A 13,775-nucleotide genomic window follows, 5' to 3' on the forward strand; every position below is an offset into this window, starting at 1 on the left:
CAGCCAAAGATTCTCTCTGCGAAGATACATCTCCATCTTCAGGGCCCAATTCAAATAGTTGGTCTCTGATAGGCGCTCCAGAGGCATCACTGAGGGCTGGGAGGTAGCCATGGCTTCTTCCTTCTTTTGCAAGTCACTTCAGCTGGTTTCCTTGTCCTGTAGACCGGCAGTTGCTGAAAAATCTCCAGGTGGCTCCAAAGAAAATCTTCATAGGTCTTTGCTGTTGTTGTTGTTTATTCGTTTAGTCGCTTCCGACTCTTCGAGACTTCATGGACCAGCCCACACCAGAGCTTCCTGTCAGTCGTCAACACCCCCAGCTCCCCCAGGGACGAGTCCGTCACCTCTAGAATGTCATCCATCCATCTTGCCCTTGGTCGGCTCTTCTTCCGTTTGCCTTCCACTCTCCCTAGCATCAGCATCTTCTCCAGGGTGTCCTGTCTTCTCATTATGTGGCCAAAGGATTTTAGTTTTGCCTTTAATATCATTCCTGCAAGTGAGCAGTCTGGCTTCATTTCCTGGAGTATGGACTGGTTTGATCTTCTCGCATTCCAAGGCGCTCTCAGAATTTTCCTCCAACAGTTCCAAAGCATCTATCTTCCTTCTCTCAGCCTTCCTTATGGTCCAGCTCTCGCAGCCATATGTTACTATGTACCATTGCTTTAACTATGCGGACCTTTGTTGTCAGTGTGATGTCTCTGCTCTTCACGATTTTATCGAGCAATGATTTTGTCATTGCTCTTCTCCCAAGGATTAAGCGTCTTCTGATTTCCTGATTGCCAGTTATCAATCAAGCTGGTTGCCATAATCTTGGTTTTTTTCAGGTTTAGCTGCAAGCCAGCTTTTGCACTTTCTTCTTTCACCTTCATCATAAGGCTCCTCAGTTCCTCTTTGCTTTCAGCCATCAAAGTGGTATCATCTGCATATCTGAGATTGTTAATGTTTCTTCCAGCGATTTTAACTCCAGCCTTGGATTCCTCAAGCCCAGCATGTCGCATGATGTGTTCTGCATACAAGTTGAATAGGTAGGGTAAGAGTATACAGCCCTGCCGTACTCCTTTCCCAATCTTAAACCAGTCCGTTGTTCCGTGGCCTGTTCTTACTGTTGCTACTTGGTTGTTATACAGAGTCTTCAGGAGGCAGACAAGATGACTTGGTATCCCCATACCACTAAGAACTTGCCCCAATTTGTTATGATCCACACAGTCAAAGGCTTTAGAATAGTCAATGAAACAGAAATAGATGTTTTTCTGAAACTCCCTGGCTTTTTCCATTATCCAGCGGATATTGGCAATTTGGTCCCTAGTTCCTCTGCCTGTTCTAAACCCAGCTTGTACATCTGGCAATTCTCGCTCCATGAATTGCTGAAGTCTACCTTGCAGGATCTTGAGCATTACCTTCCTGGCATGTGAAATGAGTGCCACTGTTCGATAGTTTGAACATTCTTTAGTGTTTCCCTTTTTTGGTATGGGGATATAAGTTGATTTTTTCCAGTCTGATGGCCATTCTTGTGTTTTCCAAATTTGCTGGCATATAGCATGCATTACCTCAACAGCATCATCTTGCAAGATTTTGAACAGTTCAGCTGGGATGCCATCGTCTCCTTCTGCCTTGTTCTTAGCAATGCTTCTTAAGGCCCATTCAACCTCACTCTTCAGGATGTCTGGCTCTAGCTCACTGACCACACCGTCAAAGCTATCCCCGATATTGTTATCCTTCCTATACAGGTCTTCCGTATATTCTTGCCACCTTTTCTTGATCTCTTCTTCTTCTGTTAGGTCCTTGCCATCTTTGTTTTTGATCATACCCATTTTTGCCGGAATTTACTTCCAATGTTTTTAATTTTCTGGAAGAGGTCTCTTGTCCTTCCTATTCTATTGTCTTCTTCCACTTCCACGCATTGCTTGTTTAAAAATAATTCCTTATCTCTTCTGGCTAACCACTGGAGTTTTGCATTTAACTGGGCATATCTCCCCCTATCACTGTTGCCTTTTGCTTTCCTTCTTTCTTGGGCTACTTCTAGTGTCTCAGCAGACAGCCATTTTGCCTTCTTGGTTTTCTCTTTCTTTGGGATGTATTTTGTTGCCGCCTCTTGAACAATGTTGCGGACTTCTGTCCATAGTTCTTCCAGGACCCTATCTACTAAGTCCAGTCCCTCTATTCTTCACCTACACTGCATATTCCTTAGGATTATTAGTGAACTCATATCTAGCTGATCTGTGGGTCTTCCCTAATCTCTTTAGTCTGATCCTAAATTGTGCAATAAGAAGTTTGTGATCTGAACTACAGTCAGCTCCAGGTCTTGTTTTTACCGACTGTATAGATGTCCATTATCTGTGGCTGCAAAGGATGTAGTCAATCTGGTTTCGGTGTTGTCCATCTGGGGAAGTCCATGTATAAAGCCGTCTCTTAGGTTGCTGGAAGAGAGTGTTTGTTATGCACATTGAGTTGTCTTGGCAAAATTCTATCAGCCTATGTCCTGCTTTGTTTTGTTCTCCCAGGCCATGCTTACCTGTAATTTCAGGTGTCATTTGACTGCTCACCTTAGCATTCCAGTCTCCTGTGATGAAAATAACTTCTCTTTTAGGCCTGTTGTCCAGTAGGTGCTGCAGATCCTCATAGAACTGCTCTACTTCAGCTTCCTCAGCATCTGTGGTTGGGGCGTATATTTGGATCACTGTGATGTTAGATGGCTTGCCCTGAATTCGAATTGAGATCATTCTATCGTTTTTTGGATTGTATCCAAGCACTGCTTTAGCCACTTTACTATTAATTATGAAGGCTACTCCATTTCTTCTGTGGTCCTCTTGTCCACAGTAGTAGATCTGGTGGTCATTTGATGTGAAGTGGCCCATTCCAGTCCATTTCAGTTCACTGACGCCCAAAATGTCTATCTTTAATCTTGACATCTCACCAATAACCACATCCAATTTGCCCTGGCTCATAGATCTTACATTCCAGGTTCCAATGGTGTGTTGATCCTTAGAACATCGGATTCGCCGTTCACCACCAGCACCGTCGGCTGCCTGCTGTCCTTTCGGCTTTAAGCTAGCTGCGTCATCACGTCTGGGGCTAGTTCAACCATCCTCTGTTCCTCCCCAGTAGCATTTTGACCATCTTCCGACCTGGGGGTTTCATCTTCCAATGGTATACTGACATATCTCTGTTTGTACTGATCCATTTAGTTTTCACAGCAAGAATACTGGGGTGGGTTGCCATTACCTTCCCCAGGGATTGCATTTATTCTGACCTCTCTGTCATGACCTTCCCGTCTTGAGTGGCCCTTCACGGTTTAGCTCATGGCATCATTGAGGTGCTCAAGCTCCAGCACCACAACAAGGTAACGATCCTTTGCTGAAGAGGTCTTTGCTACCTGCCTTTAAATTTTGCATGAGGTGTGGAGCTGATCTCTCTATTCTCTCCGGGTTTTACTGGGCTTACTAGGTTTACTGGGCTGCTTACTGGGCCCATAACCTGTTGACAGAGTGGTAGAAAGCATTTGACCCAGGAGAGATCAGAAAAGTCACACACCAGGTATTTCTATAAAAATAATTTTATTTACAGAAAACAAACATATTTAAAGGCTGTTTGCTGAGAGGAGAGATTTCTCCCAGCTGCATACTCTCTGCAAGCCTACACAGAAGGGAAACTGAAACTAAACCAAGTCCAGGCAAGTTCTTCCCCTTAGGCAATGCAACCATTAACAGGGGACAATTAAATTCAACCTCTTCACCTGGCCAAAATGATTAGTTACCATAGTAACCTTAATCTGTAGTAGAAAACATATTAACACAATGTATCTGTACAATCCTTGCCTTTCTTGTCTCTAAAGAGATATTTTTATAAAACTATCAGTTAACTCCTGGAGGTTTTCCTAAAGTTATGACTCCAAGCTTTCCTCAGACCTGTCCTTCCATCCCCAGCTCCCAAATCCCTCACGTCTGTTCCCCCCAAGAATATAATCCAGGAGGAGGTACCCAGTGTCACTATGCTTTGATTGATAATTCTAAGATCCAATCATTCACTGAATTTCTGGGCACCAGGAAATGTCATCATTCTTTCCTAACACAGGGCCTAGAAATCAGGCCTGATATGAGAATATCTGTAATATGTGCTTTTTCTGATCCTGTAGCTATCTGTCAGGCTGAGACAGGTGTTTGCATCAATAGTTATTTCCAAGGGTTCCCACACTTCTTTGCAGTGAAGACACAACAAACCATAAATAAGTAATGAATAGGATGATGATGTTCATAAATATCAGGGCAAGGCAAGAGGAAGGAATGCTGGCTTACACATGGATGTTTGCCATTTGGAAGCAAATGTGCCCATTTGTGTGTGCAAACACCTGCTTGCTTTTATTGAAACCTAATGCTAATCTCTGCCTAAACTGCCCTGGCACCGAATTTTGCCTCATCATTTTTAGTTTCCCTTTCTTTTTTCCTTTGCTGCTAAGTGGTGGCAGGCCTTCACATTTTATTCAGCTGCCAGGCCAGGCTTTCACATTTCCTGCTTAATGTTAAGTCAAGACTGAGCAAGAGCAATGTGTGTTCCTACGTGTGGGAAAATATTCAAATATTTCTCACTACCAAGCCACCAGTTATTAAAAAAAACCTTCATTGTTCCCCAGTAGTAGATTATAGAGTTGTAATTAAGAAATAACACAAGATGAGCAGCTCTGAACCTTTTATGGCTGCACTAACATGGAGAGGGGAAAAAAAAAGAGCATTAGGACCCCAGTTAGTTGTACGTAAAGAACTAAGGCAGTTCTACCCTATCTAATGCCTTCCAGATATGCTGAAGCTGCAGTTTCCCCAATTCTCAGCTATCGCGGGCAACATATTAATTTGGTGAAGGCTGGATTAAAGTGCAGATGATGTATGGCTTGAAGCAAAGGCTCAATATTTTTTATTATGGATGCCATGCTCTCTTTAGTTCTGGCAGGAGTGGGCAGGGCTGACCCCAAACTGTTAGGATTAGGATCCCTTTCATTCCCTAGATAGACTGCCAATACAGTTCAGGTAGTCCTCATTTAGCGACTGCCTTGTTTAGCAACCATTTGCAGTTATGATGGTGACAAAACAGTAACTTTCCTACCAAACCTCACATTTACAACCTTCTCAGGTCTGTACAGCAGAGGAAAGCTAAAGTAAGATTGTAAATCTTACAGTCACAGTTTCACTTAGTGACCACTTTGCTTAACAGCCAAGTTGCCAGTCCTAATTGTGGTTGCTAAATGAAGACTACCTGTATTGCTTTCACAGAGGTGATTTGACAACACCTTTCTATCACATCTAAGTGCAGCTTTGCCCACTGCAGATCCCACGTGAACTGTAAACCTTCCCTTCCCTTTCCTTTATTTTAAAAAACTTTTTAAACTTGCAAGCTAGGAATATTGCTACTTTGTTTCTGTGAAGCTGAACTATCAGTTCTTCATTGCTAAAAGGTTCCATGGACCTACAGAGGAACATAGGAGAGAAAGAGCAACTTGCTCCCCATCACTTTGATTAATTTAGCATCAGAGCAGTGAGGCTACAATAAAGGATCTGTACTGGTGTCAAAGGAGATATGTGGGAAAGGGGTGTGAAGGCATTCATGTGCGCAAACATCTGGGCATGTGACAGAAAGGTGGGGGATACTAATAAAGAAAACAATCCCTAAAAGGAAAAGGCAGGCACTGGTAGAGCAGTCCTTACAGAAGCCAGCCAACGAGGCTTGCCTTCGGTGCAGGGATGAAAAGGGCAAAAAACAGGGGAAGGACAGTTCGGGTCTTGTGGTGGCCACAGTCCAGACTGAGCACCAGGGATGCCTTGTTGCCAACCCACCACAATCTGGACTGGGACTTCTGAAGCTGGTTTAAGAAACAGCTGGGAGCAGCGTGGGAGGCAAGCAGCTTGGGCTGTAGTGAGAAATTGCTTCCCCCCTACCATCATGGGGCAAACTATCTTGAGGCACCAACGACACTTTTGCCTTTCTGAAGTGCTCACCCCCAAAAAGCAATACAGAATGGGTATAATAAGGATTTCCTTTCAGAGGTTCAAAATTCAAGCTCTGACATAGTTCATATTTCAAACCTATTTTCAGAGGATGAAGGCTTAAATTCACTATCCAGTATTCCCTTCTTTTGTTGTTCAGACCAAGGAGGCAGAGTAGCAGAGCAGAGAGCTGAAATGGCAGCATAACCCAGTGGTTGCAGGTCCCTTTGTTAGCCCTCAAACTAACAGAAGAGGTGAACTATATCTGCTTCTGGCTCCAACGTGTGTGTGTGTATATGTGTGTTTGTGCATGTATGTTTTTCTAACAAAGGAAACATTTAAATCCCCATAAGAGCCACAGGGAAGGAGAGAATCGTTTAAATTCTAGTGCTGAATGAAATCAGGCAAAAGCTACTTTTGCAAAAGACAGCTTGTACAGATTTGCTCACACCATGGATGGACCTATTTTAATTTTGCACCCAACAACAGATTTCACTATGTGCAAGTATTAGCCAAGTTAATGGAGAAGTGGGATTTGAAGCCTGTCTGCAAAATTTGTGATGATTTGCTTCATGTTTTGCTGCTCGTAGTGGATATTTCTTTAAAAAAAAAACATGTTGAGTTTGGATGTCTCAGAATAGCATACATGATGTAAATGCTTCACTGAACAAAACAAGAAAAATGCCTTTCATTAACTGATACCCTTACAGAAAGGATGTAGAAAGCACTTGGAAATCTAGATATCATGAATGCAAAGATCACCTGTAAGGAAGGCCAGCTGCAAAAATGACCTATAAGAAACACCTCACAGTTATTTCATTAAGCAGGCCAATGTACCTAATCACACTGACACGATGCGAATGCAGGGAAGCAATCCATGTCATGTCTGTCATGTAATAAAACAATGCTTCCCTATGACAAAGCCAGGGTATGCAACTGGAGTCCATAAACTGAATACAGCCCTCCTCAGCTTCATGTTTTCCAGCCCCTGAGCATCCTCAGATTTTGTGACTAAATCTGGTAGTTAAAATTACAGATTTTCATCAGCAGGATTTTTCCCAGAGGAGTACAAATTGGGTGACTTAAACAGTTGGCAAGATTTAATGCCCATTGACTCCCAAACCCCAAATCTGGAGACCAATCAAGAGAGAGAGAGAGAAGCAAAGAAGGATAGATGTGCAATCCAAGAAACAGAAATGTTGTCCATCCCTGTGCTAAGCCACAAATCGTTGTTTACTAATTACAATGGCTGAATTCACAAATTGCATTAAATTAAAACCAGACAAACCTGATGTCTCAGTGAATCTAGCCTATGTTTGTATATCTGCATCAGGAATGTATGTAATGTGCTTAAGATGAATGTTTAGGCCTGGAAATAATGTGATCAACTATTTGATCATGTTTTTTAAGGTAAGTTATGCCCTAAAGTCAGATTTAAACAGCTTGATATGTTGCTTTGAAAGAACATTAAGTCATTGAAACTGTTGCAATTTAGAAAGAGAATGAGAGCTTATATTTCCCAAGTCCATATGCCTAATCACATGTTCTGCTTTTAATCTTTGCAATATATAAAAATCATCCTCACTGTGAGAAACCTGTTTGCTGGCAAAGTCATAAAATTCCTAATGGCATCATTATTGTAGTTGGAGCTAGAAAGAAGATTTTTATATTCCTTTTCTCACTATTTCAGCCCCAATCTTCAATACTTTTGCTCTTTTTCCAATTCTATCTCCAATATAACTATCAAGGTTCAAATACTTCGTGTTTTTATCTTTTCCTCATTTCCCCTAATCTTAGCCCGCTAGGATGTGTGAGCTTTAATTTTGGTTCATCAAGATAATGTCTCTTAGCAACATATTGCTTGCCACATTTGCTACATTGCCACATTGCTTTGGAACAGTCAGTTCTTATACCACTAATCCAGCATGATAGCTTGTATCTGTGCTTTTCCAGCCCACCTGGACAACGGATATTCTTTTTCTATCTGTCTCTGCTTTGAAATGCATGATCTGATATCCTCCAACTTCCTTGTATTTAAATTTTTAAGTATCACATGTGCTGTTAGGGAAGAACTGTGGAGTTCCTTTGTTGTTTGCAAAAGATCCCTGGTTCAAGCCCCACATCTCTAAGTAGAGGTGGAAATATGCTTTTAGGAAACCTTTATGCTGGTGCCAGTCTGTGTAGATAAAGTTGAGGTTGCTGGTCTGACTTCTTAACACAATTTTCTCTGTTAAGTGATAGAGAAGGCCAGTTTTGATGAAAAGGGGAAATAGCAGTTTTACCAAGCTGCAATCCAAAGTCTCTTTTTTCCCCTAACAGAACCATAGAGGTAAGCAGGATCAATATAGAAAAAGTCTGAGAAACCTCCTCCCATCTCTCACAAAGCATGTTGGTACAGAAGCTGGAGGACATTTGAGAACTGGCAGTTCTGATACACACACACACACACATACACATCATAGGTGGTCTACCAATTGTATTCAAGCTGGACAACACAGAATGTCATTTTTTTGGCCTTTCACGTTCCTCTCAATACACTCTACTAAAACAACAGCTTAGTGAAGGCGGGAGAGAGCTATAGCCATTAGCACTCCATTAAATTATCTCATCATACTAAAGTATAAAAACATGACCTCTTAGACTTTCCTTTTTATTATGCCTTTCTCTGTCTTGCAGAATATTATGATAAAACAGTAGCAGCTCAGTCCTCAGATGTGGTGGACTAATATTACCAAATGAATGGGTTTTTTAAGAAGAATCGGGGAAATGCCAAGTAGCATGTTTTCCATAATTGGTTATGGCAGACCTATTGAACCCTTGCTGTTGTTATCACATGGCAATAGCATCAGCAGGTTACACTAATTAAAATAAGTCTAGGTCCCGCTCAAAACTCTAATATCCTGTATTTTATGCATTCTCTGCCCCCTCAGCCTCCTGATAAAGGAGGATTCATTCTTTTGTTACCGTATTTTATTTTGACAATGCATCCTTAATATAGGTTGTTTGAATAGCTGCACTTATCTGGTAGAGAGAGGGGAATTTGATGTCAATAAAATAAATTCCATACTAGCTGCTGCTGTTGGTCACTTGTCTGCTGGCCATTGTCTTCTCATAGCCAATCTGGGTGAAGTGCTGTGATATCATGGAATGCGATTAAAATCAATTTTTTGGATCACTGTGGAAAACCTCACATATAAACTAAGATAAATCACAGACATGCAACTGGGGCTAGTGTCGTAGTTTTGATCCCGGAATCTGTTTTGGGTATAGAGGAAAAGGAATGTGTGAAACAATAACAGAAAAATATTGAAAAGGGAAGAGAATATTCAAGGTAACTATGTAAATAGTTTCTAATTCTGATCACTTGCTTAAATGCACTGCAGAATATTGCATTGGCTGCAAACCTCCATCCAATTCAACTGATTCCTTGCCTAATGTAATAATCCTGAATGAAACCTTCAGCCTGAATGAAAACCTGGATATAAAGCATCTTGTTTTCATGAGCTCACTTTCAAGGCTTAGTTCCAAAATTAGTCTCAGGAAGAAAAGCCAAAACAAGGCTATAAACCTCTCCAGACTAGACAAGGATTCCTGGCAATAATTACATTTGGCCACCATTGCAGTTTTTCTGGGTGAAGGGACTATTTGTAGAAAGCAGATCAAATGGATGTAATAAACTAGCTAAAGAAGGCAGGGCTTCAGAGTCATTAAAAAGAGAGACCCATCTTAATTTTATTTATAATAATTTTTAAATGATTAATAAATTTTATTAACATGTTGAAATTTATTTATTAAAATGTATAAACTACAATTTTTGATACAGAATGTCTTATTTGCCCAGATGTTTTGCCAAACTGTATATAAGCCAATCTCTCTCTTACCAGTCTCAAGCCACAGGCGAGGTTGAGGCACTAAAACTGAAAGGGCTAGAAAATGCCAACCTATAATCCTCATGCTGACAGGATTGGAACTAAGTCCTCCCTGGGGCATGTTAAGTAATCAATGCAGTGAATTTATGTAAACGATTTAAATGGTTTAGGCACAGCTGCTGCTTTGCCAAATTATATATAGAAAATAATAAGGTAAGTGCATTGGCAACATTCCTAAAATGAAAGGAACTGGAGCTGAGATGATAAAAGTTAGGAAGAATTCCAATATTCAGCATTATTTCACTGTTTTGAATACTTGCCAAGCATCTTATTTTAATCTAAAAGAGTTTTACCTACCACACTACAATAAGAATACCCATTCATGGTGGACTCTGTTTGTATCAGCATATGAGAAGAAAAGGTTGTAACTGAGTGATAGAGCCTTTGGGTTGAATGGACCAAAGGTTCTAGCAAAAGGCACATTGTTCCTATGTTTTATAACCTTGTCCTTTCCTCCTACAACAGAGATTAGATCCAGCTAATCCCAGCTATAATGTAAATAATGGTGCTAGCAGTGGGTCAATTTCAGTGTATTTATTTATTTGTCATTTCTTGGTTAGACTTGGACTCTGAAATCCCAATAACATGTCACATGTCAGCCCATGTGACACCACTGTTACGCGAGCTGCATTGGGTACCAGTTTGCTTCCGGGTCCAATTCAAGGTGTTGGTTATCACCTTTAAAGCCCTACATGGCATGGGACCAGGGTATCTGAGGGACTGTCTCGTCCCCATAACATCGACCCATCCCACCCAGTCAGGCAGGGAGGGCATGCTACGGACCCCATCAGCAAAGGAATTTCATCTAGCGGGGTCCAGGAGGTGAGCCTTCTCTGCAGTGGCGCCCGCCCTTTGGAACATCTTGCCCCCGGAGTTGAGACAGATTTCCTCGCTCTCGGACTTCCGGAAGAAACTTAAGACCTGGTTCTGCTGCCTTGCTTGGGAGGGGGAGAGAGATAGCTCCACCTGGGGATGGCTGGCGCCATAGTACCCCTTAGTGATCCATCTCCATTTGGATTTCATGTTTGCTTTTATGTATATTTTAATGTAATTTTTATCTGGCTATGTTTTAATGCTATTTATTGTAAACCGCCCAGAGTCCCCCACTGGGGGAGATGGGCGGTGATATAAATTTAATTAATAATAATAATAATAATAATAACTGATCAGTGATTATTCCATTATTTAAATGTAGAGAATCCATTTAGTTAAGAATACGAAGCTAAATCTTCAGTATAAGAATCATGTATGAGAGATGGGCAGCTATATAAATGGAAGGAAGGAAGGAAGGAAGGAAGGAAGGAAGGAAGGAAATCCCTTCTAATTCTTAAGATTTAAGATATTTTAAAGAAGCTGCTTATATACATATGCATGTCTCTCTCTCTCTCTCTGTGTGTGTGTGTGTGTGTGTGTGTATGTATGTATGTATATATATATATATATATATATATTCAGTTAATAATTATTAACCTCTGCAATGAAGATTATTTATTGACTGTAATCTGCCACACTGGTTCAGTGCACATTGGTTGTGGACAGATGTTTTTCAACTTCACAGTTTATTGCTGAGACAGAGAGTGCGACTGGCCCAAAGTAACCCAACTAGTTTCTGTGACTAAGGAGAACTAGAATCTAGCTCTTCCCACTTTTAAATGGAAAATACATTATCTTTATATTCAACATTTCATAAGGTGTGGTTTCCATTGAAGGAAAATAATATCGAAGTGATAAGCACATGCTCCATATTCAAAATGTACCAGCTGTTGCAGAAGGTCCCCCATTCAATTTCCATCATAACCAGATAAAACTGGGAAACAGTTCTGGTCAGTGCAGACGATTCTAACTCAGATGGATCAGTGGTCTGAATTGTTGAAAGGCAATTTATTATGTTTTACTTTGTTTACAGCATCAATATATTTGGCCAAACAATGAATGTAATATAAGGCAACTTCCTATTTTGCCAAGTCAAATCAGTGGTCGATCTAGACCAGTATTATTGACTCCACACTTTCAGGTAGGAATTTTGCAGTCTTACCAGGGTTTATATATAGATGTTTGCAAAGCACATGCTTTACTATTGAGCTACGGCTCACCCTTAATTTTTTTTAAAAAAATACATTAAGAAATTTTCAAATGGAACATTTTCAAAGCTAAAAACCAAAATGAAACAAAAGTAAATAATGTGGGCTTAGGTCAAGTCTTAGGACAACTCCTGTTGCACATATTCTCTCCATCTCATTCCTGGCAAGACTGAGTCAAGAGCTTGGCTTCTCTCCAACTATTTCAGCCAAACAGAGGAGTATGTAAGTGCAGTCAACTGGATGACAACTACTGAAATCAATAGAAAGCACTTTAATAAGATGAAATGTATTTTTAGAAATTGCAATATAGTTTGACAATTGTACCTTACAATGTGTTGTACGGCAGCAAAAGAGAAGTAGACTGGAAAGGAGCCTGAATGTGCATGAATGCACTCAGTGTTATCAATAATTTAAGTCTAAGAAAGAGTAAGGCTGAAATTCTATGCACATTTATTAGGATGAAGTGAAACTGCATTCCATGGGTTTGTAATAATAGCAATAGTACAATAATATTGTATTAGTATAGTATGTAGTATTAAAGTAGTAGTATAATATGCAGTATTATAGTATACAATGTAGAATAATGGCATATAATAGATACTATTTTATAGCATAATATTTATTTAACATAGTATTAAAATGTGGGAATATAAAACCTTAGGGAGACTAGGTGAGACAATTTTTTAAAACAAACAGAACACACAATTAATTTGTATCCAGTGCTAACCATCTGCCAGTAGCTCCCCAGTTCTGCTCTGGAGTTTTGAGAGGCCATCTGTACCAGATTGGATGGGATAGCAATGATTGCAAAATGCTGCATGGGTGAAAGTCCATGTCCATATGTGGTCATGTCCATATACAAAATATTCTATGAAATCTCAAAGATATTAGAAAAGTCCTTGGACTTGTACGCACATTTACTGAACTGTTTTCCATTTTTTCAGAATTTTAGTAATTACAAAGTCAAAATAGCATTGTATTGGAAGGTAAAAGAAGAGCTTTTTATTGATAGGAAATACATACTGCACAGGTAGTCCTCTATTAATGACTACAATTGGAACTGGCAACTCAGTCTTAAGCAAAGCAGTCGCTAAGTGAAACTGCAACTGTGCTTATGATTTTACTTCAGCTTTTCTTTGCTTTACAGAGTTGCAAAGGTCATAGATGCAAGGGTTTTAAAGTTACTTTTTCATCACCACCATAACTGCGAATAGTCACTAAATGAGGTAGTTGCTAAATGAGGATTACCTGTACTAGCAGGAAACAAAGGATTAAGTGCCATGATAAATTTGGGGAACTTCTGGTAGCAATTTTTCATTAACATTATGTAAATCACACTCCCATCAATTAAACAATTGAAGAAGCTTGATTTAAAAAATAGTTGATGCTATGTAATTATAATAACTGTAATTAATGCTAGCTTTTTAATGTGTATCTCTTAAACATTTGTGCACAATTTAACAAAGTTTTAAGTAACAGAAAAATGTATCAAGAATCTCAACCAGAATTTGGAGATGCCGGAATTACAGTATTTCAACCTGATCCCAATATTTGATATTTTTCACCTTTAATTTAGCACATATACCTGGTCACAGTTTCAGGTAATGATTTCCAAAATAGGAATAACCTAAAATAAGGAAGTCTATTTATTTTAGCAAAGACAAATAATCCAATAAGATTTAAATTAGTGATTTTCATAGTAAATGCAGTGATACCGTAAGTATTCTACAAAACTCTGATTTGGGTGAAATGTGATGGCAACTTTAATTTCAGTACCAGAAAAACACCTGTTTTAC

Source organism: Candoia aspera, chromosome 2 (assembly GCF_035149785.1).
Source record: "Candoia aspera isolate rCanAsp1 chromosome 2, rCanAsp1.hap2, whole genome shotgun sequence".
Classification (NCBI taxonomy): domain Eukaryota; kingdom Metazoa; phylum Chordata; class Lepidosauria; order Squamata; family Boidae; genus Candoia; species Candoia aspera.